This window comes from Vanessa tameamea, chromosome 22, assembly GCF_037043105.1.
Source record: "Vanessa tameamea isolate UH-Manoa-2023 chromosome 22, ilVanTame1 primary haplotype, whole genome shotgun sequence".
Lineage (NCBI taxonomy): Eukaryota > Metazoa > Arthropoda > Insecta > Lepidoptera > Nymphalidae > Vanessa > Vanessa tameamea.
In genome coordinates this window covers 1,592,952-1,620,942 of record NC_087330.1, presented here as the reverse complement: position 1 = coordinate 1,620,942, position 27,991 = coordinate 1,592,952, and the positions used below count along the sequence as shown (strand labels likewise).

Here is a 27,991-nt window from a genome sequence, read left to right as displayed (position 1 = left end):
TAGAATTTGTTTTATAGTAGTGGTAAAAAGTGGAAGAAATTATATATTTATATCAAAATAATAATTATAATATTTTTATTGGTAAGTAGATGACTATTATTTTACTGTTATTAAATATTTGCATACAATTAAAAACTATTATTAATTACCTTTTTGTTTGTTTATGTATCTGTTTAAAGGTCATAGTAATTATTATTATCGATATAAAATCTTAAAATAAAATATTAAAGTGCAATGTTTTATATTCTAATCCGGGGTAAGATGAGGAGTTTTCGCCTGCGGCTTCGCTCGCGATTTGGGGATTATTCGTCAGCCGTTTGGCATAATAAGAACACTTATTTGTTGTTCAAGTTTATTCCAAACCAAAATTCATCAAATTCAGTTCAGCGGTTGGCCCGTGAAAAAGCAACAGACACACAGATAAAACACATAGACAGAGTAACTTTCGCATTTATAGTATTAGTATGGATAGATATTATTAAAAGTTAAGAACTTTTGTATTTACCCATAATGAGTTCTGTACTTTTAAAATGTTGATTTAAATGTACAATAACTATGTAAGTAAACGAGTTTTTTCCGTGAATGTGAAATATTATGTTAAATATAAAACTTACAGAGTATGTCTGCATCTTCTGAGCCATTTGCTCAAGGGAATTCATATTTACATGGTCGTTCCATAATACATTAAAATTATCATAAAGTAGGCAATGTATAAGCGTATGCTGAATGTGAAACTAGCTTAATATACGAATGTAGTTGTGAATATCTCATATATAAAAATATATCTTGATAACTTTGTGATAAATCCACTTCGACTCACTGTATAATTACCATGAAGGATATGTGTATTTAATTCATGTGTATTTTCCATTGCTCGTTTTTAAAATAAAAAAAAACGAACGTGCCTTACAATAGTCGCATTGGATGTGCAACAACTCATATTTCACGTAATAAGCAGTATTCATATTATATCCTCTAGGGAAATTATCCTGCTGAGTTTCTTTCGCCGGTTCTTGTTCTGTGGTAGAATTTTGACGATCAATAAGAATAAAGATATTTGATAATGGTTGAGTACCAGCCAGCTCAAGCACCGCGCGCACTCATTGGTTAAATCAAATAGCGCGCATTTCTACGGTTTCCTGTGACACACTTCCGTCCCTTTTCACGAAATCATACCCACAGATAACAGAAAAGGAAAGCAAAGATGTTACACATCAAAAAGTAACAATAAATGAGGACGAAGTGCCGATACTCGAGAAGCTTCGCTTCCCACGAATAGACCTCCACTGGAAATATTTATTTCGTATCAATTTATATTCCTTTCAACCGATCGCCATGACAATTTTGATACATATATACACAGGCAAACTAACGTTTTCAGAGTTTTACTAGTTACTTATAAACATTGTCTTGTCAAGATCTCAATAAATTACATACATCATACATTAACAGCCTGTAGATTTCCCACTGCTGGCTTAAAGCCTCTTCTCCCTTTGAGGAGAAGGTTTGGAGCATATTCCACCACGCTGCTCCAATACGGGTTGGTGGAATACACATGTGGCAGAATTTCGTTAAAATCTCAACACACATTAAAGGTACGTTTTGAATGTGAAATCAATTTTGACTGCTTCGTTCTAGTAGATATAAAGCAGCAGATCTTAATATCTTATGCTGGGTTCAAGCCCCAGATCTGATAAACGGAAATTGGATTCGTCTATCGAAAAAAATTTTATAAAAATAACATTAATTTTAATAACTCGAATACGTAATTAATAACTTCATTTATAAATAATATTAAATATATTATTAATTTAATTACATCTTCTGAACCACTTACGGAATTTCTGGTATAAAATCAAGCGCGCAGATACGGCAGTGCGGCTGGCGTTACGCCAAGTGCGAGCCGTGCTTTAGCGTTAATATTGTTTTAGTCCAGAATCCGTTCGTCTATTGACGACAAGAATAAGAGATTATGGATATCCTTGTTTTAATTAATATAATTAAATTGAAATCTATGAACATATACCACTAAGTTCAAAGAATTTTCATTTCTCTCAAATTTAATGAAATACATAGATAAAAATGTCTATATTTAACTGTTTCGAATGCAAATCGAATCTGTATTGCCGTAAAAAAGTTCATTGACTGCAGCACTGTTTGTTCACGTTTTGTTGAAAATAAATAAATAAATAAGGCAAGTTATAAAATATATAGATGATTAAAATGGCTGGAGATTTTTTTTATCATCTGTATCATTGTTGACTTTCAAGCATGAATTATATTTAATTGAAATGATTTTGTATCTCAAATGTCGGAATATAATACAAAAACAGGATCTAAACACACAAACACGTATCAAAATTGTCATGGCGGTAGATTGAACAGCATATAATTTGATATGGCGCAGTCACGAGCTAATAAAATATAATACTCAGTATTTTTGTGTTCCGGTGAGTGAGCCAGTGTACAGGCACAAGGGACATAACATCTTAGTTCCCAAGGCGGGTGGCGTATTGGCGATGTAATAAATGCTTAATATTCCTCACAGCGTAATTTGCTCGCCGCCGTTTTCATAACTTGTATGGAAATCAACGAATACTACACGCTCTTCTTCAATCTGTTTGTTCTAGTTGTCCATCCTTATTTCGTACGCGTAAAATTAACACAAAGTTACTTTCTCTCCTTAAATTTAAATTTATCAAAAATCTTTTCTGAGTGAGCGCCTACGTTACAAAAGGTAAGTCTAGATTTCAAGTCACTAACCAAACGGTACGGAAATCTCGTGATGAGTCAGTCGGAGTATTTCGCTTATATACAATATATACATATATATATATTAGGTAATGTGCCGTTTTTTATTAATGTTGCTGAATAAATAAGGCTCTTCTAAATATAAATTAGTTAATTAATTGACGACTGTAATAAAAATATCAGCGGGATTTCGGGATAGAAACGAATACCTCTGCGAGTAATAAATATGAAAATAAATTGTATAGACATTTAAACATTTTATTGATGATAGAATTTCTTTTATAATTATATTTTAATGTATATATATTTTATGTGGATCGTTAGGTACATTAGCAGCAGTCGTTGTAAATACTTTTGCAAAATTTATTTTATCCCTAGAAATGATTTTAGTATTTGTATAAGCGATATTTGTTTTTTTTTTTTATTATAAAGTATAATCTGATCTTAAAATAATATTGAATAAAATCAAATAAACATTGTTCATAAATTGCGTCTAATATTATTATTTGTTAAGCTTTTTGTTGGGGATGTGTTGCATACGTTTAAATACTAATAATACCACAACGCTTAAGTGGCCGAAATTTTTGTTTATTACGTCATCATTACTTATTTATCTGGTACTTTTCATAAGAGATTTTATTTTTACATCTCCAGCTTCCGTCACAGCGAAATAAAATACATACGCAAGTTTATAACCTATTCGTTTGCGAAGCCGCGCTCCTCAATGCTAAATTATAGGCGTGTATTGTATGAATGACACTTTTTTTTCAGATTAGTAAATCTATGTTTGATTTTTACTTTGTAGTAGGGGTTTGTGCAAGCCCGTCTGGGTAGGCATCACCTTCTCATCAGATATTCTATCGCCAAACAGCAGTACTCAGTATTGTTGTGTTCCGGTTTGAAGGGTGAGTGAGCCAGTGTAACTATAGGCACAAGGGACGTAACATCTTAGTTCCCAAGGTTGGTGGCGCATTGGTGATGTAAGGAATGGTTAATGTTTCTTACAACGACATTGTCTATGGACGGTGGTGACCACTTACCATCAGGTGGCCCATTTGCTCGTCCGCCCTCCGTTACCATAAAAAAAAATGATTATCGTTAATTCATTTCATTTGACAGTTAATTGCGACGACTGAAATGATTCAATTCAATTTAAATTATTTAGTTTTTAAAATATAATCTAATTTTAATAATCAGTTTAACTTTATAAATGGAAAGTATGAAGTGTTAAATTTCATTTAAATTAGTTCAATAATAACTTGGCAGCTGGACTGATGGACGCCTTTACTCGCTTATCGTATTAAAGTTTAGTAACAGAATTAAAAACGTAATTGTTGTGTCTAGTAAATTTACATTTTAGAATTTTAATAGAAATTATAACACTTCATTTTAATTCCAAGTTCGAATAATGTTTATTAGATATGATTTGGAATTAGAAATAAGTCTAAATTGTTATGTATGTTATATATTTTCAATTACAGAGTATCATCTCGTCTGTCTGTAGGCACGTTCGCATTCAACTCAGAAACTATTGTATATTTTTATATCAAGTTTTCGCTAGTATAATATATTGATTCTCGAAGAATATTTAGGCGTATAATTAATTAACAATTAGTTAGTTAAACTTGTCTAGAGTTTTATTATATTTAACGGTTCAGTCTTATTATCTCCTCGAACTGGAACTGGATTTTTTCATAAGAAAAATCTATCATAATAAAATATATTTTATTCAAGTGTTAATCGTTATTAATCAAAGTCGTGTTAATACATGATTTAAATGTATGAATTGGTAAAGCTCAAAGTATTTGAAGAATTTTATTAAAGGCGAATACGTTGCCAAAGAGAGGTTGAATTGACTTTGCGAAGACGGAGACTTGGTGTTATAAGTTTTTCTTTACATCTCTACAACGTTTTCTATCAAAATAATGAATATTATAATTGTACATAATATTGTTGTAAATATATAGTTATCACCGTAAATATATCAACTGATATAACACATCCCAAAGGTAGTCTCGAGCTCTGAAACTGTCAATATCCATAATGGATTTATCTTGATGAATAATTTCTATGTTATCATAATTACCCCGAAGTGTAATGCAATAAGATATGGTACTATGAATATATCCAGATATACTAATCGAGCAGTTCCAACGTCAGTTAGCAACCTTTACTAATCGTGTATGTTGCTGAGCTGAATCCTGCACAGGTTGTCCAATGGGAATTTCATTAGAGCGAATCTATAGTTACGCCTAAAAAACATATAGGTATTATCATAATAAATTAATAGCTATTTATTCTTTTGGAAGAGCCGAGATGGCCCAGTGGTTAGAACGCGTGCATCTTAACCGATGATTTCGGGTTCAAATCCAGGCAGGCACCACTGAATTTTCATGTGCTAATTTGTGTTTATAATTCATCTCGTGCTCGGCGGTGAAGGAAAACATCGTGAACAAACCTGCATGTGTCTAATTTCAACGAAATTCTGCCACATGTGTATTCCGCCAACCCGCATTGGAGCAGCGTGGTGGAATATGCTCCAAACTTTCTCCTCAAAGGGAGAGGAGGCCTTTAGCCCAGCAGTGGGAAATTTACAGGCTGCTAATGCTAATAAAAATAATGCTATTCTTTTGGATGGGCATGTACCACCTTCGTCTTCATCTACACTTTCCATCAGGTGAGATGGAAGACCAACGCCTATTCCATTACTACTATAAAAAAAAAAAAATCAAATACTTTAGATTTATTTAGAGAGGTTCTCTTAAACAGTTTTAAAGAAACGACAGCCACACTATATGAATCTCGTAAGCAAGCGAATAAATAATCTAAGAAAAATACGTCCCATAATTTTTAAGAAATTATGGAATATCGGAAGTGACGATATTTGGTACTGGAATGACTAATTTGTTTCTCTATTCAATTCCTGACCCGTGGATTTAGTTCGTCGATCTAATACTATGTTACTATTTGATTAGCTTATGTAAATATTTAATCAATTCCGGTTTCTCTGTTTATCATGGTGGAATTCCAACTAAATAAATAAATCTTAGTGTGTTTACACATTCATAAATTGGGACAAGCTTCACAAACATCTCCACGTTGACGACCTCCGTGGTCGAGTAGTGTGTACACCGGTTTTCATGGGTACGTCACTCCGAGGTCCCGGGTTCGATTCCCGGCCGAGTCGATGGAGAAAAAGTTGATTCGTTTTCTATATTGTCTTGGGTCTGGTTGTATGTGGTACCGTCGTTACTTCTGATTTTCCATAACACAAGTGCTTTAGCTACTTACATTGGGATGAAAGTAATGTATGTGATGTTGTCCAATACTTATTTATTTATTTACATCTGTCAATATAATTTCGTAAACGTATATGTATTTATAATAAGACGATTTTCGTGTAAATAATGTGTTAAACATTATGTATAATATATTTAAATAAATTAATGACTTCGATTAAAGTATTCGACGGTCGATTTTAATGATTCTCGTATTATAGTAATTGATATAAGTAAATTAAATATAATGGTCGTCCTTTCTTGGAACCTGATAGATTTCAAAGAATCTAGATGTCCGAAAATCCACAACAGCGCGATTCTTAAGACATTTTCTGCCTCGCACAACCACTCTGTGGGACCAGCTTTCGCCGGCGGTTTTTCCGAACCGATACGACTTGGGAACCTTCAAAAAAAGAGCGTACTCCTTCCTAAAAGCATCTGCAACCCCCATGGTGTTACAGATGTCCATGGGTGGTGGTGATCACTTTCCATCAGGTGACGCTCCTGCTCGATTGCCCCCTATAACATAAAAAAAGGCACCAGTGTGGGCGCAATGGCAGATGCAATTTCAGCACGTTATTTTCATAATCCAACAATGTGACAAAACGACACGACCGGAGAAAGTTCAAGTGTAGTTTTACGTGCTTTCTCAGGTACGGAAATGTTATCTTCCAAGTACTGGTCATACTTGGGATTTCAATCCAGGACCTTAGCATGCACCCTTAAGCCACTCAACCAACGAGGCAATCGAGGGGTCGTCTTATATATATAAAAAATACTTTATTATTTTTTAAAGTCCGTTGCTAAAAATGTTTAATAAATAATAACTTCTAAGTCTTCCAAATAAACAGAAGCTATATTCCATTGAATAATAACAGTTGTCAAGTGTCAAATTATCGTTGTACTGTTCGCAACGTTCAAAGTAATCGCATCACTAAATGCTTGCTAAATTGTAGTTTGACACTTAACAGCACGTTCTAACTATCAAAACCATTTAACTGATCGGTTCGACTCACTGACCGTTTATTAATAATTGACTTAACTAACTGAATGTCGAATATTGCGTTATTATGACGATGAATATTTATGTTTATGGTAAATATTCATATTTAATTTTAATAAGAGTTTTATTTATTAAATAATGATCAAATTCAAAGTTAGATCAGATTGGTTTTTAATCTGGGGGTTGATTTGTTATGTACATCATCAGGTGGCCCATTTGCTCGTCCGCCTACCGATATCATAAAAAAAAATTTTTGTTTAACAATAAATATTATTAGAAAAGAATAATACGGAATATTGCACATTGAAGGAACATCGTTATTTGAAATTGGGAATATATGGTAGAGCATATTTCCAGTTGACTGTGAATCTGTTCTGTCATTTAAGTTAGTGTGACACAAGCTGTTCAACTATACAACTGTTCGTAGCAATACAACACACACTCTAAAAGTTTACATTGCAAACTTGCACTGCAGCGATTGTGAAAAAGAGTGGATATTTCCGTACTTCCTTGATTATATTGATTTGTTTTTTTTTTCAATCATTCCGCTAAGCCAGAAATATATCCTTTGAAATAGATATACATTTTACAAAATTATAATTAAGTTAATTGTAAAGTTAAATATCAAATATCATACATCTACATTTTGGTAAATATTTCAGTACATGTGTCATAAACGAAATTGTATGGAATTTCAGTTTTCACTTTTCGTGACATTTTCGTTTATTGAAATGAATATTTGCACATCTTCATTGTTATCGAAAATACAACTTGGAAATACAAGACTACATAAAATTCACGAAACAACTAAAAGGAGATTGGAAATACAAAAGTTGGCGACGTTTCGATAGAGGGACTACACACACTGTTTCGTATTATTAAATTCTACATATAAATATATAGAGAAGAACATTATAATGAATCTTTGGAAAAATCCATCAAATCCCTAAGAGTATTTAGACTCTTATAATTAGAAAAATTATGAACCAATGTCAGTTTGGTGGATAGTTAGAAATATAATTGAATAGTTCGAAATTAAATAAAATTCTACCGAAAAGGAACTACGTAAAACTTACCCTTGTTTTTAATAACTTGAATATAAATTATATATTTTATGTCACTTACTTTCAAATAATTAGCTAATTAGTTACTAACAGAGAAACAGTTTATGAGAAAAGTGATGTTATATAAAAAAAAAAATATGCTTCTAAGATGATACTATCGGATACTGTGTGTTAGCTTAATTTACAAAACTGCTGTCATTTATTTTGATTTAATAAATTCTTTTTTTTTTATTACGTACAATAATAATCATTGGTCATAATGAAAATACTTTGATTAAATTTCTTAATTATTTATTTTTTTGGATAATTACGCAAAGATATATTTTTGTATTGACAACGATTCTCAGCGTACAAGTGTGTACTCTGATCGATAAGAAGAATCGTGTGGTGAATTAAGCTGAAAACTCTCAGGGTTTACTCAAGTCCTGCGGTCATGAGATACGTCACTTGCAACTTCTGACAGGCAGACTGAAACACAATAAATAAATCTGGCTGACGGCGATGGATAACAAGACATGTTTAGTTATACTCGAACCGTAATAAGAAAATTGTTTTTGATATATTATATATTTATATAATTTTATAAAATAGTGGTCGCCCATTGGTCCGTAATTCATTGGTAATAAAATATTAGAGTCGTTGTCAATCCTACAATAAAAAAAAATCAAATGTAAAAAAAAAATCGTTGATTTTCATCTTTGACTTTGTGTGTTGTCATTGACACTATGTACGTAAACTATGAATGTTTATTATAAATATTATGCATATAAACGTGTATGTGTTATATAAATATATATCTCTAATGGATGTTTTATAAAAATTTTAGCTTTCTGCACTCCTTCTGCACATAAACTTGAATAGTGCCAAATTTCATACATATGCGTGTCTTTTTGGTACAAAAAAGGTATAAAGTTATTACTTCACGTATAAATATATAGATTTTCAGTATATGTAACTGAGCTTCTCCTTGAATCTCCTTGAATTTCGATGAAATGTTTTGCGTTTATTTGAGTGGTTCGCTGGCTTAGATTGGTTGAGGTCCCGGTAGGACTGCGATAGCAAAATTAATAATGTTTATAAGTCGAGATGAACAGCACGATTTTTGTTCCGTTGTGTGTTAATAACTTGATGCTATAGATGATAAACGGGCAGGAGGCTCACCTATAACTTGATGGAGAGTGTCTACCATTGCCTATGGACTATCAGCAACATCGAAGGACTTGCAGGTGCGTTGCCTGCCTTTAAGAAACGTGTATGCTCTTAAAATCTTACTTTCATGACATTAATTAGTCTTTTTATTTAAAAAAAACACTCTAACTGTACAAATCGCAACACAACAGTATTGAGTGTTAGAATGACAAGTATGCAAATATCCTTGGCATAATCGTATCGTATAATAAATACACAGTATAATTAAATGAGTAAATAATTATTTATTACAAGATCAACTTCGTTATCAACATTCCTAACACTTATACAAAGTATTGAATACGAAAATGTCCTAATAGAGAAAAAAATCCTGAAGCGTAATACAAAAAGACCATAACTTTCAACAAAGTGAGACTAACCCCAAACCAACACTTTCTGCGCTTTACCTTTAAACCTAGGCACAAAGCCAAAGCTCGGTGACCTAACTACCGGAGCTCGCAGGTCCTTCGAAAAGTTCGATTTGGCACAATTAATGATTTTCTGATTTTCACTTGCTAGACATTGTGTGTCGTTATTATGTATCATTTAATTTTGGAAATTGTGGTCGTAAATTGAATGTATTTATAATTTAGAAAAAACAAAGTTCATTGTATTTATCGAAGTTTTCGTTCGACATTGGATTCATTTATACAGTAACCTACTGTTGACTTTTATGTCCCTTTTACAGATATGCATTTTTCGTTTTTATGAAACGCTATTCCAGGTACAACACAAAAGGAATTTATTAAGCCATTCGGATTTCTAGTGACTAAATATTATTTCATATTATACGTTAAGAAGATCATTTATTTCAAGGCGGATTTGATTTTTGATACAGAAACGATTCGAAAATTACTTGAAAATATAAGTGAAATGAAATCAACTCTAATTTAAAACGAATATTAAGTTACATTCGTAAACTTTTCTACCCATCTTTATACTACTACAGATCTATGTAAAAAATTGTATATATAAAATTATCTGAGTTTATCCTTCTCGAACGTCACATACATTCATATAAATTTGAATATATTTTGTGCAAAACGTAAATACAAGGAAATATCGTACAAGTGAAATTAAAAAAACGAATGGTATGGCGTAAAAAAAAACCAGTATAGTGTAGTGACATTCTCAAAATAAGAAGAGATGCATTTCTTACAATGAACTACGAAATTAAAATCCAGTCCCCTTATTGATCAGTTAGTAGATTTATTTTTATTTTTAAATTACGATATGATATTCTCAGATTATGAAACAAAATGTCGATGGAGCGCACGGAACATTATATAGAAGTAATAAAAAGGAAAACGCCAGAGGTATCTAAAATTAAATTGCATGTCCCAAGTAGCCTCGATACCCTATTAAAATACGTTCGCTATGACTAGACAACGTACTGTTACATCCCTGCAATGACAGTATTAATAATGATTAAGCGCTGTCTAAGCAACTTTAAATTTCTAAACAGTTATGTTCTATCAGTAAAAGTTCAATTCGATTTAGATCACGGAACCATAAACACTTGCCGAGTTTCCTATCCAATTATTATTTCCTTCAATTTTAATTGTGCTAGTAAAAATATTCTCTTTTAAAAAGATTCGAGATTTTCTCGTGATAACAGTACGAATACAGGGAAATTCTAACTAACTACTCGATGCATCTGGACTTATAATTCTATAAACAGATTTGACATCGATATGCACTATCAAAACCTCTTTAGCTTTAAGAAATAATTTTATTATACGCTGTAGGCGAGTAACGTTATTATCATTGTTTATGGTTTACAATTGTTATGTTTGTGTTAAGTTAAACCGTATCTTTGTCTATGTTTGTGCTAGTTTAAATTTTTATTATTAATTTAAGAGTGGATTACCCTTTTTATTGTTATTCAATAGTGTTGTAAATACCTGTCGTGGTGTATCACACTGCATCGGTCAGTGTACTTGTGATTGCATTGTTTTTGTGATTATGCCGATGGTGTTTCAAATAAATAAAATATAAATAAAGACAAATACTCAGTTCTTGTATGTACCGCGCCCGTAGTTTTATAACTCGAGTCCTCAAATTATAAAACAAAAGAATGATGAAATAAAAATACTTATACTTTTTATTTGACTAAAAATGAACGCTCCCAGTCGCGACACTGCGGGCGTTAGTATATTAGTTTGCTATTGGTCATTTATCTGGTCTACAAGTTATATGTGATCCATCTGTCTTCTGTCGTTGGTCAGAGTTTGTAACGTTTTAATAATTTTATTGCTAAGCAAGTGTGTCGCCGTCTTGTGATCTCTTATAAACAGACATCCCAAGTCTATATCCGTCTTATAAACAATTGTTTCGCGTTTGACGCGAGGTTGTTGACCGGCATCTCTCACACGGAACAAAGTATTTTAAAGAAATGACATGAGCTTTTTTCAAATAAATTTCATTTGGTACATAATACTTGTATTTAAGTATATTTTGATCATTTTTTCTATGGTATAGGTTGGCGGACAAATTGGAGATGAATTATAAACACAAATTAAGCACATGAAATTCAGTGATGCCTGCCTGGGTTTGAACTCGAAGTCATCAGTTAAGATGCACGCGTTCTAACCACTGGGCCATCTCGGCTCGATCATTATTTAATGGAATACAATTAATATACTCTATTCCTACCCTTTAACTAGCCTTATCACCGATATTTTTTTTAAACTGGAATCACGTAACAACATGTTGTAGAAGTATTCAGGTCAGCCTGATATATACATAGATTTTAATAATTTACGAGGACAAATAATAACAAAAACAAAAAATCTGTCTTTAAATCTCGAATTATCAGATTAAATTTAGGTTATTTAACATTATTAAATAGTTTGATCACATTCAGCAAAGACATTATACGGGTAGTTGCTTTATCAGTTAATCTAGTTGATTTACAAAACAAATTTAATGCAAACGATTTGAATAAAGTCACTGATCTAATACTGTTTGCAGAACAATTAAAAATCTACCTTTACTACTGATATTTGGTGATAGGTTAGTGAGTGAGTGAGCCAGTGTAACTACAGGCACAAGGGACGTAACACGTTAGTTCCAAAGGTTGGTCGCGCATTTGTGTTGTAAGGAATGGTTGACATTTCTTACGGTGCCAAGGTCTATGGGCGATGATGAACACTTACCATGAGGTAGCTCATTGGCTCCTTAGCCTATAAATTTTATACTAAAAAAAAAAAACGAGCATTTCATTAAAGTAATTCCACGAGGGTGTATAATATTTATGAAAATTAAAAATTAATTTTTTAAACATAATTTAATCCATAGTAAAATCGCAGATAACGTTACATTTTTCTCAGAAAATCTTCTATTGATTCTGTTAAAATGGTTTGATGAAATAATAATAGCTTTTGTATTAAATTATTTGTTTTATTAATTGTCGGATACACATTTTTGTTACAACTCAAAAGCAGTTCCAGAGACAAGAAGAAGGAAGAACAAATATTGCACAAATTGTACTATATTTTTTAAAACTGTAATAGAGGGCGCTACGTGTTTGATTTACATATCTATTTAGAAGATTATACATTTTACCTAATTATAACAGATTCGTCTATTGAATATATTATTGTAATTAATAAAAAGCCTTTAAAGTCTAAAATATAGTTTTGATTAATTGATCAATCCGAAAAATCATCTTGTTTAGACCTTCAGCAGCATAATATATTTGAATATATTATTAGTAAATACAATCATAGCATTTTTTACATATTTATAAATACTTATAATAGCACATATTAAATATTTATACATGCTTATCAAGTTGATAATCTTACTAGTGACATAACTCCTGATTAATTCTGGTAAGATAAAATATTATAGTCGACGAAAGTGGACGGGAATACAGATACCATTCTTATAATCTGATGGGATGATAATTCGACACGAACGTCGAATGTTCCGGAACAGAAACAGCGTTATGGGATGTATGAGGTACGGAAATGTATGCCCTGCTCACTTCCAAGCTTCTGCCTGATATTGATAAATTATAACACATCCTTTTTTAATATTTGACACGCTGGTTTAGTCTGTGCGTTGCCAATCATGGCGATCCGTGTGTGTGTGAATTTTTGATGATTTCTTCTTGACTGATTTCAGCAACGGTGGCTGGTCTCAATGGAGGATAGTAAGCCTAGCCAAGAAAAGAACTCAGGCGTAGGCCAACGGCTTTACGAGCTTTTCAAAGTAACTAAGTGTGCACACTTCCAATTTATAGACTCCGGGATACTACTGAGGCTTTTTGGCTAAAACCTGACAGTTTTGCAATCGTTTCGACCTGGGGATTGAACCCAGGATCCCGACACCTGCGGCCTTTTATCTAGCCTCTAGACCACCGAATTATACCGCAGCTATGTCTGGTTACCGCCTACTTATAATTTTTGTAGAGTATTTTTTGAAGTATCACGTTGAGCATATTTAAATATAATATTAGTATATTTTATCAAACTAAAGAACAAAATAAACAAAAAAGACAATTTGCTAAAGATTAAATTGTAGAATTGTATAAAAAAAGAAACTACGCGCAAAGGCTAGTCTCGTAAATAATTCCGACACGGGTTGTTGACCTGCCTTACTTGTAGACAGATTTACACCTGTTACCAGGAGTCCGGTAATTTTATTTGGTCTGGAGGAAAAATTCCCGTTAAGACATTTTATATTTATAACTATTGGTTTGTGTTTTATATCTTAGTATTTGGGTTGAAGAAATCATAAAATCCAGTAGTAGAAAAATAGGATGACATAGCAATATAAATCAAATCCGAACATACTTTATTCAAGTAGGACTTACTAGCGCTTTAATAATTTAGATTCGGAATGTAGATTTTACGGAAAAAAAACCGTCAAAAAATTCAAGAAACTCTTATTGTAAGAAAAATATTATGATAAATATAAACTATGTATGCAGTAATAATAGGACATTCGTTGTGTTACAAAGGCAATAAATAAACTTTTTTTTTTTAATATTAAGGCTGTAAAATTTTTGATCTTTGCCTACGGGTGTTTTAATTTATATCTGACGGTCGTTAATTTTATTAAAATACAGATTATATTAAGTTAGCAACTTAAAAGATAAATGAATGTGAAATTATTATTTATAACTAAATACAAATAAGCTACTGAAGATGAGGCCATTAATTAGACGGCCCGAAGCGAAACTGCAGCTTGCGATCTGTCATGTACTGTTTCCTGAAGAGCAAGGGCGAGGTCACGATAAAGAGCGGAAGCGGTAGCTGGTGAGAAAACTTTTTTTTTAAATGATCTCTTTTACCGTATCTATTAAACATATTTCAAATAATAGAATTCTTAATGTATATTACGGTATAAGTCAGTTTTTGTATTAACTGTATTCAATAAATAAGTAAACCCGAGTAGTATTAGAGTATATAACAGTATGTGGATTTCGTTAGGAACGACGAATAAGCGAGAGTGATTTCAAATTAATTAAAAATGTAATTGATAGAATTAGACTTCCTAATTGACTAGTAATCGCAATAAATAATAATATCGGTTTTACGATTTTACAATTTAAATAATTTAAACTAACAATCAAATCAAATAAACGGAGCAAAAGCGGGCGCCATAGATTCGCGCGCGTATCGCCTTCGATTCTTAATCGTCCTGTTCACGGTAACGGTCCGGTAGTTGGCGCACGCGGCGCGGGCGACTTCCTGTATCGTTTAGAAATCCTTTTGCTGTAGTAGCTTATAACGACAATAAAACTCAACAATCAAATGCCTTTAACTGAATTACATAATTACGTATACACACTTTCAAAATACTTATTAAATAAATATATAAACAGTTTTTATTTACGTTAATTTTGTAATATTTTTATAGATGTCGATAGCCTGTCGATATCTGAAAAAGTATTAAAATTAATCATCACTACGAATATTAATCTGTTTATTCGCTTTCCGCTCCGCTTATACATATCGTCCTCATCCTTAACTTAGAATGTATAATATATGTATGTATAGATATCCAATTTGAATGTCTGGACTGTTGGACGTTTGAGAAATTTACTTACGGAAGTTAGAAGTACTTGCGTATGACAGTTGTTAAACAATGTATTTTATATTGTAATGTTAAAAGTTTATGCTAGGTGTAAGTTCACGTGGTAGAGGCTTGTGCAAACCAGTCTGAGAAGGAGGTACCACCCACAAACTAAGCTTGACTCTTGTTGAACTCTATAAACAAACCAAGAACAGGTTACGTAAATTTTAATATATTTTTTTACATTTCACTGAAAGGATAAATAATTATTAAAGATCAAAGCCTCAAAATAAGTGGATAAATATATTATCCGATTCTATGTCGAGTCTCTTTTGAGGAGAATTACAAAAATCAGTAGCATTTTGAGTAAAAAATAATATGAATACTTCTGCCAACAGACCTTTTTTTCTTTTCATGAACGAAGGAAGATTGTTTTATAAAGCTGATATAACATTTATACGTAATATGATTTTGTTGGTCTAGCGGTCTTTTAAAGTTGTGGACCTCGAGGTTCTAAATTGAAATCTTGTCTTGACTTGTCTTGCATGGACGTGGATGGATTAGGGGAAGGAGACGACGAAAGAAACGATGGATGGATTGTGTGAAAGACGATATGACTGGAAATAATGTTACTTGTGAGATGACGTCAGACAGAGGAGTATGGAAAAAGAAGACTCGCTGCGCTGACCCCAAATAAAATTGGGCTAAGAACAGGAGGATGTTGATTGAGGTTTACTCCCACGAAACTGTAGCAGCCCAGACCAAGTTGTCAATATTACGCACACGCGTATTGTGAGAGAATACAGTGCTCTAGTGTTAAGCAATATGTTGTGCATCAACACATTTTGCATTGATTGGCAAATCTCAGTTGGGATTAGCTGCTGTGCATCAGATTAAAAAAAATGCAATATAAATATGTGCAAATAATATTGATTAGAAGACTTAAATAAAACAACGGAGGAGGGGCTATGAATGAAATCATGATCCGATTATTTGGTATTTGATTTGGTTATTATTCAAGTACGTATTTCTATGATTCAAGGTTATGCTAATCTGGTCTCGTCTGAATTCGTTAAAATTAGAAAGATTAAGTTATTTGATGATACATTTGATGAAAGATAAAAAATCTTCAGGAAAAATATTTTGAAATTATAGCAAGCGTTACTTTTAACGATAACTCTAAATTTAGATTGTGTTGCTGCCTGGCAATAAAATCATGGCATATTAAAATATCGTAATTTTAAATTTTGTAATATACCATTTTTTTAATAAGATATTCAGGAATGTACTTCTTATTGCTGTTTGTCGGTAGAATATGCGATGTAAGTAAGACGGACTTGTATAAATAACTACATCATATTAGCAGCCTGTAAATTTCCTACTGCTGGGCTAAGGCCTCCTCTCCCTTTGAGGAGAAGGTTTGAGCATATTCCACCACGTTGCTCCAATCCGGGTTGGTGGAATACACATGTGGCAGTATTTCGTTGAAATTAGACACATGAAGGTTGCCTCACGATGTTTTCCTTCACCACCGAACACGAGATGAATTATAAATACAAATTAAGCACATGAAAACTCAATGGTGCCTGGGTTTGAACCCGAAATCATCGGTTAAGATGCACGCGTTCTAACCACTGGGCCATCTCGGCTATATATAAATAACTATCACAAGGATAAACGTATAAATATATGTAAATTTAACCGTAAACCCATTATAATAACTCACATATTGGCACATACAATGATTTCTGTATATAAGTACCTTAGGTAAATATCAAATGACCACAATAAAAAAATCTATAAGCACTAAAAAATAATTAAAATTGTGTTAATATAATGATATAAAACTCTTATACTAAGGTTTGAAAATTGAATTCGACGTACGACTATACAGACGATAAAAAAGTTTAAAGTAAACATATCAAATACTTTTCGGGCAAGATTTTATTTAAGTAACACAACATTGTAATTTAAATGGAAGATTAAAGTAATTGTTGAATTTCAAGTCGATTCTATTCAGTAGATTATACATTTCGATGGTAGCTCTACCTCTGATAATACTGTATAATGATCAAAAAAGTGCTTTAAATGTTTATTTCATAAAAAGTATAATCTACTTGTCTGTAATTGATTGAGACGACTAAATTCGAAACGAAATTGTTCTAATCCTCTAAGTCAGCCTCCCTAAACGCAGTATGCCAATGGCTTTATCTTAACTGTATTGCATGTTTAGCTGGATCGTCCTAAGCTGCAAATTGTTGTTTGCGAAGTATATCTAATTCAGTGGCGTTCATTAGAGTTCAGCTTCCTCCGTTGTTTCTTAAGCTGGTACAGCCAATGCTTTGAAACTTGAATTTAACTATTTAATAAAACTTTAAAATTGAGATAGCTGAATATATTTCAGTTTTAAATAAGATGATCGGGTAATAAAAAGTTATTTGTTTGATTTTCTCAATAGTAGCGCGGGATCTGGAAATTGGCAGCGATTACTGTACCTGGGAAAGCACGTCAAGGTTGGTGTTGTGCCTGAACGATTTCTGGTAGCATCAGATTGTTCCATCGGTTTATGGTAAGAGAGAGCCTAAAGTCTAAGGACATAAAAATTCAGGCCAATATAAATAAAATATATTTCGAATTCCCAAAAAATAAGTAACAGCCGGGAGTAAGTTGGTAATATTACGCTCCCGAATAATATGCATTCTCATATATTAAACGGTACATACATGTATGTACCTAATACATGTATTAGGCACATACATATGTAATTGTGTAACGTAATATTTTCTGCGTGATTGGCTAGTTTCGATTAAGATCGGCCATTGAGACCTAATCAGGAGGACAATCTCATTATGATTAAACTTAAACAATAAATGTCTTTGATACAAGAAATTAATTTGTAGATTGAAACATATACGTCGACATATTTGTGTTTATATATTTTATAATATCGTATTAAATTTGCGATCGATTTTCAAATTCGAATAAAGAATACATTAAAAAAGTATGTACTAAAAAATAAATAAACAATATATCGTGACATCAATCTCGTAGCAATTAAAAAATAATTGCTCCGATTCGTTGTCCCGACAACTTTCGATTTTATGGTCGACCGAACATGCATTTTGCCGCCGAAAATACAGAAATAAGGGAAATATACTTCAGGCGACGCTGACAGATCCATTAAAGATTAACAATGAAGTAAAAAGCTATTGTTATCTGGAACTGATAAGTTTATTTACGGTTTTTGAACGTTGCGTCGAATTTTTCGTTGGTTTATTCGTCCAATGAGTAAAGAGTCGGTCGTATTGAGGAATGACGTTTCTGAAATGTTTTTAAAGATAAGTTTATTTCGATGAAAATACTTTTGCTTCGTAGTAAATTAACTTTTTTATTTTCCTAACGTTGACTTTCAAACAGTCACTGGAAAAAGTTAAGATAAATAGTTATTAACTCTGTACAGAAGATTTAAAAATCGAATAAATTTTACAAGTAATATATTTTATTTTCTATCATATCTGACTCAGAGGATCAGAATTGCGACTCAACGGGGAAATGCTGCTAGCATTTTTGCCACCATTCGACGCAGGCATGATTTATACAGTAAGTATTTATTACAGAAATCAGTGTTAATAATTATTTTATCATTATCTCCTAACATTACCGAGAAGAAATATCAAAGCTGCATTCCAAGTCAGAGATTTTGTTCTTTATATAAACGTCGTTACTTGAAGGTAGATTGAAGATTATCTATTACTAACTATATTTAGTTCAGAATCAAGGTTTTGTTAAATATTCGGAACATAAATACCCAATTAGTGTGCAAAGGCAATTTATTAAAGCTAAGGTACTTCTTCAATACTAGTTGATTGAAACACAAGTAGCAGAATATCGTTTAACACAAGTTTCCTTCGCCGCTAAGAACGAGCTGAATTATAAACACAAATTAAGCAGACAATTACTTGTTTTATCTTGATTTGAACCCGCAATCTTCGTTTGAAATCACAAGATTTAACCACTGGTTTCATTTCAGATATGTTTTGTTAAGATAGTATTTTTAGTCTTACAAATGTTACATGTGAATGTCGCGTTTTGTATTTCAAGAAACATTCAGTGCTAAATCGTCTCAAAGGCAGTTTTTAATGCACTAATTACAACTTGGCTTGTACTTTTCAAACCGTTCCTTTTTTAAATCCAACATAGCTTCCGTATCACGCTTTCCATTATTTCTTTTCGAATGAAGGCTCATTGTTTTATGGAAACATTTGATGTTAGATATTGTGTGAAGAATGTTCATTATAATATGAATTATTTAACTTTACATTAAATTTTACGCGTGGATAATCAAAACGTTAACATGAATTTATAGCTGACTGTACTTCACGTTAATATAGATAATGGTAACAGGAAACTCATTAAATTTGACTTTATACAGAACAGGGTTTACTTGGTCTGGGTCTGTATGTATCTGGGTCGTCTGGGTAGGTACCACCCACTCATCAGATATTCTACCGCCAAACAGCAGTACTCAGTATTGTTGTGTTCCGGTTTGAAGGGTGAGTGAGCCAGTGTAACTATAGGCACAAGGGACGTAACCTCTTAGTTCCCAAGATTGGTGGTGTAAGATTAATAGTTCTTACACCGCCATTGTCTATGGGCGGTGACCACTTACCATCAGGTGGTCCATTTGCTAGTCCGCCTACCGATATCATAAAAAAAAACAACATCAATCACACACTGAAAGCAGATATCAATAAAAGACGTGAAGATTTTTTGAGACCGACTGTACATCACGTTAATAATATCCCGAAAATTGAATAACGTAAAAGTACAGGGAGAAAATAAAGACATCGTATTCGATATAACAAATAATAGACTTAATAATATCGTGTGTCACAAAGCGACTGTAGACGTCGGTTCACCGTCCGCGACAAATATTTGTCGATCCCAATTATCAACCCTTGCTACTAATTTTGAGGGTACGCTTGGCCGATGATTTTAATTAAAATCAACTTTGTGAGCAAACGGTTAAATTGGGCACGGAATTCGTAACAGATGCCGCCTCTCGACCGATGAAATTAAGATGGTGGCGAAGGGAAACGACGATAGTTGACATCGTAAACATCACGGACATTTATATTTGTGTTGTACACGAAGGTAACGTACGTTTAATAGTTTTGAAGACTTAGTGTCATCAGCGTTCTTACTAAAGTTTCGAACGCACAGGTTATATTGTATTTGCGTACATTTGTTTTCATGGGCACATATCAAGATCCGAATATAAGTAACATTTGGGACGAATTAGAACGCTGATTACAATTCTCAGACCACGAAATGTATCTGAACTCGGTGCGCCTCGTGGTTTAAGTTAAACATTACTCCTACGCCTCCGTCGTAGCATGAACCCGTAGTATATGCGTACTTTCACATTAAATAGACGATTTAATAATTATATACTCTGCTTCATGTTTGTGACCTAAAATTACTGGAATTATATTACGAATATTAAAATTGAGACGGATAAAATATGTTCACACTTAGTATAAATAATTCCAAACAAATGTTTTTCTTGGTAACACATGATGTTAAGTGGATACCATTGCCGTAGACAATGGCGCAGTAATAAATATTAACCATTCCTTACATCGCCAATACGCCACAGACCTTAGGGACTAAGATGTTATGTCCCTTCTGTCTGTAGTTACACCGGTTCACTTACCCTTCAAACCTGAACTCAACAATACTGAGTAGACTGTACTGTTTGGTGGTAGAATATCTGACGAGTGGGTGGTATCTACCCAGACGGGCTTGCACAAACCATTTATTGTGAATATAGAAAAAATATTGTTGCATAAAATATAATTTTCGTAAAACAAATAAAATCTTAAAATTTAACAATGTCTAATACTAATAAAATGAAGATGCACTCATATGCTATTAAGGCTTGCTTGTTGGGTAATACGCTGATTAGGAACATGATCTACATACATGTTTACATTTGATATTGATACGTATAAGTAGCATACTACTATGAGGATACTTTCTAAGAATTTGAAATAAATCTTCGTGGAAATGATTGATTTTGTAATATTTTCAATATATTTAATGATTAAAGAAAATAACTCTAAACCAAAGATAATGATGGAGAGATTTCAAGTTTAGATGTTTTTATACCATTTTGAATAGATAATATCAATTGTTGGATGACCGAAGTAAGGTGCCAGACGTACAGAGTACGTTAGACCTCTAAAGAATCTGACGTAATAATATCAATCGTAGAATGAATTAGTTTTCAGTTAGTCATAGTTTTATTCTTGTATAAGGTAGTCCTACGAGAATTACATAATCGTATTATTGACACAGTAAGAGCTGTGTAAATGAAATTTAAAAAAAAGAAACATCTATTCATGTTTACTTAAAGTTTTAAAGTGAACTGCGGCAATTTGAATTTGTTTTGAAAGCATGCTCTTTTATACTACACATACGATGTCAAGTACACGCTATTGGGTAGTATTTATTAGAAATTAACGTACTTTTGCTATTACAGAAAATCTATTCTAGACATATTTGAAAATCAAAATCAAAATATACTTTATTCAAGTAGGTAGTACAAGCACTTTTGAATCGTCATTTTACAAACTATATTAAGTGAAGTTACCATCGATTTGCAATGTAGATTCTACTGAGGAGAACCGACAAGAAACTCAGTAGTAAAAAAATATAAATATATATTTTTAATTATAATTTACATTTAAAACAATAGTAAAATATAACTGCAATAGTGATACTGAAAGAAAACTGAACTGTTCGGCATTGGCGTATAAAAATTTACGTAATGTGTTAAGTTAAATAATGCACGAGTTCTAAAATGCTCAATGCTTTTATTAACTTTTTTTTTTTAACTTTCGTTTTAATTTACATTCACAGATTTTAGTTTATAAAACTTTTAGGAACTACTGAAATATTTAAAAGTATCACATTAATTTTTTAATTCAGAATGAGATAATTGTAATATGTATTTATTTATTTTAATTGTAATAGCAATGGCTCAATATAATTTATGAACAACACATAGAACGATAGTCCCAGTGGATTGATTATATGTATGTACAGTAAGAATAATCGGCCAAGTGCGAGTCGAATTCGCGCACGAAAGGCTACCGTACAATTTTATCTACAAACAACGGCAAAAAATCTAACTATAGTATGAAGCCGCCTTATATATTTACTTTATTCTATTTTTTTAGTGAAGCAACATAAATACATCATCTGCGAAAATTTCAACTGTCTATCTATCACGGTTCATGAGATACAACTTGGCGACAGACGGACAGACAGACGGACGGACAGCTGAATCTTATAATAGGGTCCCGTTTTGTTGATTATTAAGTCATATTAAATCATCTCTTATAGTATACCCACCAAACTTCGGTGGCATAGTGGAATATACTGCTAAACTTTTTCTAGTGAGAGGAATTTTGGCTAATATTAAACACTTAAGAATTATTAACGGGCTAGTGAACTTTAGATTCAAAATAATTTTGTTTTTATTTATGGTAAAATCATCACCTTGTAATCACAGTCAAGTAAAAAGGGACGTATTTTAAATAGTTTCTGTACCTCAACGATTTCAACTCCAATGAGGTTTGTTACAAGACTTTGAGAGCACGTACTTTCAAAGAAGGTGGGGTGAAGTAACGACCAGCTTGCCTTTAGCCTCAATTACCATAAATCAGCACCATAATCTCATTAAGAAGTCAAAACGCGATAGCTAATTGCTGTGGTTAATTATAAAAAGGATATAATTCCTTTCTTCATTGAATAAATATTTTCTTAATGAAATGAGGACGAAATTACAGAAAAAAAATTGGTCAGTTTTTTTATTTAAAATGAGTCGTACATTTCAAATGATTCATGAGATGAATTGGTAAAAGTTTTAAGTGATGATCACGTTAATCTTCTCCTGACCAGTTTTGTTATGGCAACTATTATCGAGAGAGATTAACTATGCAGAATATTTTAAGACACACACAGTATAAATACAAAATTTCCTATGACATGACAATCAGAGATGACTAGAAAGAACTTAGGCCCAAGACTAACGTCACTGTCAACTTCCTAGTGAAAAATCTATTGGTGCGCTTCGGGGGCAACACTGACAAGTGTGACGTGACGGCGAATGGATTGACGCTCTCTTATACCGTCATACCTTCTTAAATTACTATTATTATAACTTACATAGTTTCATTAATGATTAGATTTTTTAAAATATTGTATGATGAATGATCAGCAAATCAGCTATCGTATAATATAAGTTCTTCGAAAATAGACACTGACTTTGTTATAAATTCCATCACTTCTTAAATTATTAATGCTCTACGAACCATGGGATCTCAGATTCTGTAAATGTAAGCAAATGTGCTTGAAGCTCGCCAGATGCATTGTAACTGTCACTGACCATGGAACTTTGGAACTCTGGAGGACTTGCAGCTGTGTTGCCCTTTAAAATATCATGACTATGTTTTTACACTGGTACATAATCATAATCAGCCTGTAAATTTCCCACTGCTGGGCTAAGGCCTCCTCTCCCGTTGAGGAGAAGGTATGGCGCATATTCCACCACGCTGCTCCAATGCGGGTTGGTGGAATACACATGTGGCAGAATTTCGTTGAAATTAGACACATGCAGGTTTCCTCACGATGTTTTCCTTCACCGCCGAGCACGAGATGAATTATAAACACAAATTAAGCACATGAAAATTCAGTGGTGCCTGCCTGGGTTTGAACCGGAAATCATCGGTTAAGATGCACGCGTTCTAACCACTGGGCCATCTCGGCTCACATTTACACTGATAATTACACTGAATTCACCATTCAAACAAACACAATATATTGCTGTTTCACAGTAGAATAACTAACGAGATGGTACCCAGAATCTGTAAGAAGTTCACCCTAAAAATACATAAAACAAACAAATAACAAATATAAACATATAACAAATATGACCTTGACTAAATACATATTTGCAAAACCAAAATAAACTTTGTAAGGTCTAATATTGATACTCAATTAAGACAACTATCGAAAACTAACCGTCAACAGCTTACTAAGACCACTAATTACATAACGACATACATGTAATCGGTAGTTCTCCGTTGAAGTACAAAATTTAGGTTCGAATAACAATTTGAATAAGCAGAAGTGTTTTTTAATGTTTTATTTCAAATACTTTATTAATTGTTTTAAAAAAAAAATAGGTAGAATAGTCTGGCAAATGGGCAGCCTCATGGTGTGTACTAACGCCCATAGACAATGCCACCCACAAATGAGTCCTCGAGTGTAAGTGTAGACACGAAGGTTCGGCAAACGCAGTGACCAGCCAGGTTGACCGATGACCGATGATGAAGGTGGCGGGACCCGACTAATTGCAGAAGTCAGATAACCGGGAATTTTGGCGCACTTTGCGAGAAGCCTATGTGCAGCAGTGGATTGTGATAGATTTATAATGATGATCCTTTGCGTCACAAGTCCAATAGCCCAAGTTCCTCTACCAAGAAGTTTTTTTTTTACGCTTGTATTGCTTGATGATGCAAAATAAAGAACCATTGTCGTTCAGTGGTAAGAACTCAGGCACTACAAAAAATTTGGTGTGCTTAATTTGTGTTTATAATTCCTCGGTGGGGAGGAAACTTCGAATACTAGACGCATTAGACGTTAAAAAACCATAAAAAGAATAGACCAACATATACGAAATACAATTATTTTTAAAACAATTGCAATAAAATCTCCATAACCTTTTAGGACGAACCAAACGCTTCGGCGTAGAATATCACTCAGATGTACTTAGTGAAGCAACCGCAAATGATTTACCGTGATAATATTACCAACGGATTCTAGTCTAAGCAATTAATGATAGTACTGAATCTTGAGATTAATTAATGAGGCAAAAATTTGTCTGGGATTTGAGACGACGGTAGAGAACATTTATAAAAAAAGTAATTGCTAAAATGATCTTGATATTATATACAAAAACAAAAAAAAACGTAATTTAGTCTAATTTACTTGGTTATAGGGCTTTGTGCCATGTCGTTTAGGGAGGTACCACCCACTCATCATATTTTCTATTACATTACATTACATTAGCAGCCTGTAAATTTCCCACTGCTGGGCTAAGCCTGTCCCTTGAGGAGAATATAACATAAGCAGCCTGTAAATTTCCCACTGCTGGGCTAAGCCTCTCCCTTGAGGAGAAGGTTTGGAGCATATTCCACCACGCTGCTCCAATGCGGATTAGTGGAATATGCTATTTTCTATAATATTTTCTATTCCCAAGCAGTAATACATAGTATTATTTTGTTCCGGTTTAAATGGTGATTTAGCCAGTGTAACTACAGGAACAAGGAATATAACATCTCAGTTCCCAAGGTTAGTGGCTTGTGGTTATTTGATCGTTGCTAATAATCGAACCATTTCCCAGCAATACTTATAAATCTTTTATTTATTTTGATTTATGAGGGATTGATTAGTTAAACGATGCTTTCAAACCTCGAATCAATGAATACAAAAATATTTACATCATTGTACAGCTTAACTCACTAGACAACGTTAATAAGCCACGTTTAACTTTTCAAATCTTTCGGTTGGATACTTGATCACGCCAGAACACCCGAACGGATCAGAGATTGGTTATGCTCTAGAATAGCACCTAGGTTACTTTTTATCCCAGACAAAAGTACCAAATCCTACCTAAGTAGTTTACAATTCTAAAATACCTAAACAAACTACAGACGTTTATTAAAGTACGGTCTAAATTCACGATAGAGTCTTTACGTCATAATATATCACATAAACTTTTTACTTACAACTATTAGTCCTAGCGATGTTCGAATTGAAAATAAGGTTCAGGCGGCTCAAATGAAACAAATCGACCAAGGTGGTTCGAATAGATCTTTTAATTTAGGTGATAAGGTTTGGACGAGAAATTTTACGGGGGAAAGAAATCATCAATGGTAATCCTAATATAGAAATTAAAAAAGGTAGTTGATAAGTGATTCTAATATAGTATTTTCTTCTCAACAATGCCTATTAGAAGTATAACAATATATGTTTAGTATACCAAACGATATCTCGAATATTAGCATCATAGGGATATGTCCCTATTAGCAGTAAATTGCACATATTTATAATTTATAAGTCGAAGTTAAATTAATTATAGAATTCGGATCAAATTACGATTTGTGCTAATGGATACCTCTCTTAATTAGACGCGTTTATAGAATAAAAAAAAAAAAATTAACGTCTGTACATATCCCATATGTAACTAAAGGAGGAGGTCATAGAAGTAGGGGAGAACATATAATAATATGTTTATTTATAAATATATCAGATCATAATTAATTAATTACACATTTGGTTTTATCATCTAACACATTTTATATAATTCATACATCATATAATAGTATGATGTATAAATTAGATGAACAATCACATGGTTCCAGATATTGTTTAAATAAAAAAATATGTTTTGTCCCTTTCATAATATATATTCTCATTTAATAACGAAGAACAAGAATCATGTTTGAAAAAAATCGAAAATGAATAAGTACTTTTGAATTGAGAACAATTAATTTTTAATCCGATTTAAATTTCCTAATCGAATAGATTGAAAACAAAGCGTTCAATCCGATTAACTAACAAACAACGAACAAACTTAATAAAACTACTTACTCTTTCATCCCATTCACAATCCACAAAGCACAAGTTAACTAAACATTTTAGTTTCACAAAAAAACCACGAACGGAAACAATTACTCGGACGCGTTGCCCGACCGGTCGCTCGATCGATCAACTGTTGACGAGGACGTGTATCCTCGACGCAAGCTCGCGCCAATCTGCTATGCTGAAATGTCTACGCTCCAGCTTAGCCGATTCCGCGCACTTTCCACAACCTAGTCGTTTCGTTAATACAGCAACCAGAATATTATTGTTAATGTTTCATTTTTATTACCGTCGCAAACGTAATATTTTATGGAAATGTTCGAATATAATTAAGTTTTTACTTTTTTTTTTCTGCAGGTTTAATTTACATTTTAATTTACCGTTTCGTGTGTTGCCTTATTCCATAAGGTGCGTAACACCTTAAATACTAAATGAATATTTATGATGCATTTGCCTTTTAAAATATTCCGAATGTAAATTGTTTTGATGTAAAACGTGTACTCTTGCTATAAATCGTTCGTAATAGCGACATTACCGAAGCTCATGGATTTTTTTCTTATAAATATAGTTCATTCGGAACAGAATAATTAGTAAAAACACACATTTACATAGTATACAACAAAGTCGCTTACCACTGTCTGTCTGTACTGCTGTCTTTAAAATTACATAGATTGATTCAAGAGGAAGGTTTATATGTATAATACATGCACAATATTGTAGAGAAACACTGATAATTGTAGAGGTTTCTGAAATGATGTAAATAAACACAATTTTTGCGCTTACATTGCAAACGCTGGCTGAACCCTACGAGATAGATCAAAATAATGTACTACAGTATTATACACCTTAAAAAGGTCATCAAAAAAATCCGAGATGCTATATGTCTATCTCTTAGGGATAGCCTACAACAACCATTTTTTATCCTTTACTTTTTACGACAAATAATGGCTTATTTTCGAAGGGAT

General features: G+C 32.7%; 1 protein-coding gene across 1 annotated transcript in view; it reads right to left on the bottom strand.

Annotated features, from left to right (window-relative positions):
• LOC113402281 (leucine-rich repeat-containing protein 24-like) overlaps positions 1–27,188 on the bottom strand; it is a 42,278-nt gene extending 15,090 nt beyond the window's left edge. The window contains exon 1 of the mRNA XM_026642479.2: positions 27,036–27,188. The gene's annotated coding sequence lies outside the window, so the exon portion shown is untranslated. The remainder of the gene's footprint in view (positions 1–27,035) is intronic.
• Between the last annotated feature and the right edge of the window lie 803 nt (positions 27,189–27,991).